Genomic DNA, 5,830 nt, shown 5'->3' on the forward strand with positions numbered 1-5,830 from the left:
ATGACTAAAAGCAACATAAGCTAAGTCAAAATATGCTACCACATTGATAAAAATATTTAAAGCAATATTTGAAATAGCAAAAAAAAAAAAAAAAAGGAACACTTTAAATTTCATCTGTAGGGACCAGTTAGTTGATAAATCATGTTTGAATCATATAATGAAATGCTATGATGCTATGAAAAAAAATAAGGGAGTTCCCTTTGTATTGACATAGGAAGAACTCTAAGATATGTTATGGAGTGAAAACAGCAAAGTGTAAAATATTGTCTTAGTATGCCACCTTGTGTATAAAAAGGAGGACATTAAAGACATATTTATATGTGCTTCTATATGTCACGTGCATCTGTATGAAGAGACCACCAAACAGGCTTTGTGTGAGCAACAAAGCTTTCTAATCACCTGGGTGCAGTCGGGCTGAGTCTGAAAAGAGAGTCAACGGAGAGAAATAGGGGTGGGGCCGTTTTATAGGATTTGGGTGGGTAGTGGAAAGTTAAAGTCAAAGGGGGTTGTTCTCTGGTGGGCAGGGGCGGGGGTCACAAGGTGCTCAGTAGGGGAGCTTCTGAGCCAGGAGAAGGAATTTCACAAGGTTAATCTCTTTAGTTAAGGTGGGGCAGAAACAAATCACAATGGTGGAATGTCATCAGTTAAGGTAGGAACCGGCCATTTTCACTTCTTTTGTGATTCTTCACTTGCTTCAGGCCATCTGGATGTATATATGCAGGTCACAGGCGATACAATGGCTTAGCTAGGGCTCAGAGGCCTGACATTCCTGTCTTCTTATATTAATAAGAAAAGTAACATAAAATAGTATTGAAGTGTTGGGGCAGCGAACATTTTTGGGGAGTGGTATGGAGAGATAATGGGCGATGTTTCTCAGGGCTGCTTCAAGCAGGATTAGGGGCGGCGTGGGAACCTAGAATGGGAGAGATTAAGCTGAAGGAAGATTTTGTGGTAAGGGGTGATATTGTAGGGTTGTTAGAAGGAGCATTTGTCATATAGAATGATTGGTGATGGCCTGGATACGGTTTTGTATGAATTGAGAAACTAAATGGAAGACACAAGGTCTGAATAAGAGAAGGAGAAAAACAGGTATTAAAGGACTAAGATTTGAGAGTTCCCAGGACATCTAATAAGAGAGTGCCCAAGGAGGTTCAGTGTAATTACTTGCTTGGTTGGTGAGTTTTTGGGCTCTATCCTTGACTTTTTTTATGTTGTCATAGACCAGGCCAGATTGATTTAGGTAAAAACAACACTTTTCATTTAAAAATATACAGAGCCCCCCTTTTTTATTTAGCAGTAAGTCAAGGCCTTGGCGATTTTGGAGGAAAGATAAATGCAAAGCCAGCGATTGTCTATTAAAGAAGGATGAGAAACAGCTAGGAGACAGTGAGTGAGATTGATAGTGTGGTGGAGATAGCTGGGGAGAGGTAGAGGGTGGTATAAGAACAGGAAAGAGAATAAGAGTGAGTATAAAAGTAAAGAATAGGATTTCATCAGGGTGAAAGTATTGGAGTGTACCCTGTCAGCAAAGATCATCTATCCACTCTAAGAGGGAGTTAAGAGTGGCGGTTTGGGGATAGCTCAGGAGATATTAGCTGTGATGGCTTGGAGAAACAGTGTAAACTGGCAGTGTAAACAAGAGCAGGGCATTTATGAGTAGTTGAGAATGGTGAATAGGAGTATGACTAGACAGAAGATAGTAGGGATGACAAGTTTTTGGGGTGCAGTCCAAGTTGGGCTGGTGTCTGGAATGAGACTGGGGCCTAATAAAAAGGAGCGTCCATACAGGAGCTCAAATGCACTGTACCCTGCATCATCCTGAGGGCAGGCCCGAATTCTGGGAAGGTCAAGTGGTAAAAGTATTGTCCAGTCCGTTTAGTTGGAGGCTGTGTTTTTAAAAGACCATTAGTCTGTTTTACCTTCCTGAAGATTGAGGACAGTAAGGGGTCTGAAGATTCCACTGAATACCAAGAGCCTGAGAAACTGCTTGGCGGATTTGACTAGTAAAGTCCTGTCCATTATTGGACTGTGTAGAGGTGGGAAGGCCAAACCGAGGAATTATGTCTGACAGAAGGGAAGAAATGACCATGGTGGCCTTCTCAGACCCTGTGGGAAAGGCTTCTACCCGTCCAGTGAAAGTGTCTACCAAGACCAGAAGGCATTTTAGATTCCAGTAGGGTCCTGCTCAGATGGGACACAGCTTAGGAGGAATCCCAGGCTACAGGCATTCCTTGGCCCAGTGGCCAGATTTCCAACACTGAAGTAAGATCCTGGGGGAGGAGGTCCTGAAGGAATGCTTGACCACTGTGGCTTAGGCATTTTGAAGTTCTTGTGTGCCGGAGATATGGCTGGGGTTTTTCTCACAGTGGAGGCAAGGAATTGCAACTCAGAAATATGTTGCTACTTGGCTGCCTCTACTCTATTATTGTACACCTTGAAGGCAAGGTTAATTAAGTCCTGTTGTGGGGTTTGAGGGCCAGAATCTAATTTTTGGAGCTGTATTTAATGTTGGGAGTGGATTGGGTAATAAAATTCATATTGAGAATAAGACGGCCTTCTGACCTTTCAGGGTCTAGGGCTGTAAAGCATCTCAGGGTTGCTGCCAAATGAGTCATGAACTGGGCTGGGTTTTTATATTTGATGAAAAAGAGCCTAAACGCTAACTGATTTGGGAGAGGTTGGATAAAGAAAAAGGAGCATTAACCTTGACTATACCTTTAGCTCCAGTCACCTCTTTAAGAGGAAATTGTTGGGCAGATTGGGAAGGGCTAGTCACAGCATGAAACTGTAAGCCAGACCAGGTGTGAGGAGGTGAGGTGATAGAAGGAGTATAAGGTTGGGGAGCAGAGGCTGAGGAAGAACTGGAGGCTGATTCAGCCTGGCAGGGAGCAACCTGAGGAGGAGCAGTCTGGGGACGAGGGGAGAGGTCAGATGGGTTGGTAGAAAAGGAAGATTGAAAAGACTCAGTGATGCTTGGGGTTGGGACTGAGGGGATAGGCAGGAGGGAAAGAAGGAGGTTTTGGGACGAGTTGCATTGGGAATAGATACTAGGGAGGGACTGATGTGTAAAAGAATGCCTGGACGTCAGGCACCTCAGACTATTTGCCCATTTTATGACAGGAATTATCTAGATCTTGTAGGATGGAAAAAATCAAAAGTGCCGTTTTCTGGCTATTTGGAACAGTTTGTATTGGGGTTAAGCGGCATTACAGAAGAAAATAAGGCATTTAGGTTTTAGGTCTGGTGTGAATTGAAGAGGTTTTAAGTTCTTGAGAACACAGGCTAAGGGAGAAGAAGGAGGAATAGAGGGTGAAAGGTTGCCTATAGTGAAGGAGGCAAGCCCAGAGAAAAGAGAGGGTAGAGGCACGGAGAGAAGGCGTGGGGGGTGCTTGCCCCCCAGGAAAGTGGTGCTTGCCACTAAGGGTGAAGGATCAAGGCAGGCATCCCCACAGTGATCGGACACCTCTGAAATTTGGATGAATAATCAGGTAGGCATCCCCGCAGTGATTAAACACCAAGGGAAGACTGTTTTCCTGAGTCCATGACTGGCGCCGGAGTTTCGGGGTCATGGATAAAAGGTGTCTCCTCCGTCTCTACCAGAAAAGGAAAGGAACTGAAATTAAGAGAAGGGAGAGATTGAAGGATGGCTCCAAGATTGAAAGGCTCCAAGACTGAGGGATAGTGAGAGAGGTTGGAGAAGAGAGTAAAAAGAGGCCGTTTACCCGATTTAAAGTTGGTGGGATGTTCCTTGGGCTGGTTGGTCTGAGGACCAGAGGTTGTAGGTGGATGTTTCTGACAGAGCAAAGAGCAGGAGGACAGGGGATTGATCTCCAAGGGAGGTCCAAATCACGGCACTGAATGTCACATGCGTCCGTGTGAAGAGACCACCAAACAAGCTTTGTGTGAGCAATAAAGCTTTTTAATCACCTGGGTGCAGGAAGGCTGAGTCTGAAAAGAGAGTCAGCGAAGGGAGATGGGGTGGGGCTGTTTTATAGGAGTTGGGTGGGTAGTGGAAAATTACAGTCAAAGGGGGTTGTTCTCTTGCGGGCAGGGACAAGGTGCTCAGTAGTGGAGGTTCTGAGCCAGGAGAAGGAATTTCACAAGGTTAATCTCTTTAGTTAAGGTGGGGCAGAAACAAATCACAATGGTGGAATGTCATCAGTTAAGGCAGGAACCAGCCATTTTCACTTCTTTTGTAATTCTTCACTTGCTTCCGGCCATCTGGATGTATACGTGCTGGACACAGGGGATGACACAATGGCTTAGCTTGGACTCAGAGGCCTGACAGTGTATGGATGGAGACACTTTGGAAGTGTACCTAAGAAACCAGTAATAGTGCTTATTTGTTCACAAAGGTTGGGAAAGTGAGTACGGATGGTCACAGGTGAGAGTAAGATTTTTCTCTGAATCCCTTTTCATATTATTTTATTTTATACTACTGATTCAAAAACTTACCCCCGAAATAAGATCTGGCAAATACCTCGCTTTTTCTAGGCAGCTGTAATTCATTCCATCAGTTCTTGTTTTATTAAGTCATCATAGGGACTATGTGCCAAGCACAGAATTCTTTTCTGGCATCAGAATTGTACAATATTGACTTAAAAGTAATTGGCCTAGAATATGGTCCCACATGGTGCCAAAATACAAAAGGGTCTAGGTAATACTCAGTTTGACAAAGGTAAAGTCCTTTTGGGTTTTGGGCCTCTCTGGCTCTCATAGCCACTTCAGAGTAGTCAGTTATAACCTTGTAACTCTCTGAATCCACGTACTAGGCTATGAAACTCCAGGGATCTGGTGAGTCAGGCTACTCGGGGTCAAGAATTGGGCAAGTCATCCATGACTAGGATACAGAGTTAGCAAATAAGGGATTGGCCAGGATTCCCACTCTGAATTTCTTTCTCTCTTCCCCTGTCCTCGATGATCTACCCTGACCGCTTACCTCTCTAGACTTCTATGAGCGCTGACATCGTGTAAGGGTCAAAAGAGAGAAATAGGGAGGAAGTCAGACTGAGAGAGAGAAAATTGCCATTTGCAGATACTACATACATGAGTGGTATTTTTAATTAATGATATGTTTTGGAGACACTTTCATTAAAACCATTTTTTTATTTTTAGGTTTATCTTTCTTTGAAAAGTTAAATTCTAGGAAAAGAGGCCCAGATCCTTTCAAATAGGGCAAGTTGTGGATGAAGACCAATTACCTGCATGCAGAGGGCAGAAAACGGAAGGGGGCAGGCAAGCTTAGAATAAATGAGATTCCATTCCAATTAAACGAGGAGTCTCAGAAGCACCTCCAGCAAGCTAGAATTACTGTGATGCCTGTTGATGTTTTAATCTCTTCTTTTCTATTGGGTGAGAGGCACATAAAGAAATCAGAGAAATAAGGAAGGCCAGTTACTTGAGAAACCACATAAAGCTTTCTTTTTTCTTTATAATTTTTAAGCATAAAGAGGCTGGCTGAAATTGAGATGAGATTACTATATAAATGGCCTGAAAAGAACAAAGGCAACAGTGGTTTTGATAACTGACCATGGTGGGTAAGATTTGAATTCTTTAAAGAAATCCTAGAAAACCTTAAAAAAGAATCAGGTGGAAAGAGAATCACTCAAGCTTTGAAAGGAAACCTAAGGTTAAAATTAACAAGGCACATTAAGAGCTTGATAATGAGTTAGGAAAATACCCGATTCGGCCAGGCGTGGTGGCTCACGCCTGTAATCCCAGCACTTTGGGAGGCCGAGGCAGGCGGATCATGAGGTCAGGAGTTTGAGACCATCCTGGCTAACACAGTGAAACCCCGTCTCTACTAAAAGTACAAAAAATTAGCCGGGCG

Source organism: Mandrillus leucophaeus, unplaced genomic scaffold (assembly GCF_000951045.1).
Source record: "Mandrillus leucophaeus isolate KB7577 unplaced genomic scaffold, Mleu.le_1.0 Scaffold210, whole genome shotgun sequence".
Lineage (NCBI taxonomy): Eukaryota > Metazoa > Chordata > Mammalia > Primates > Cercopithecidae > Mandrillus > Mandrillus leucophaeus.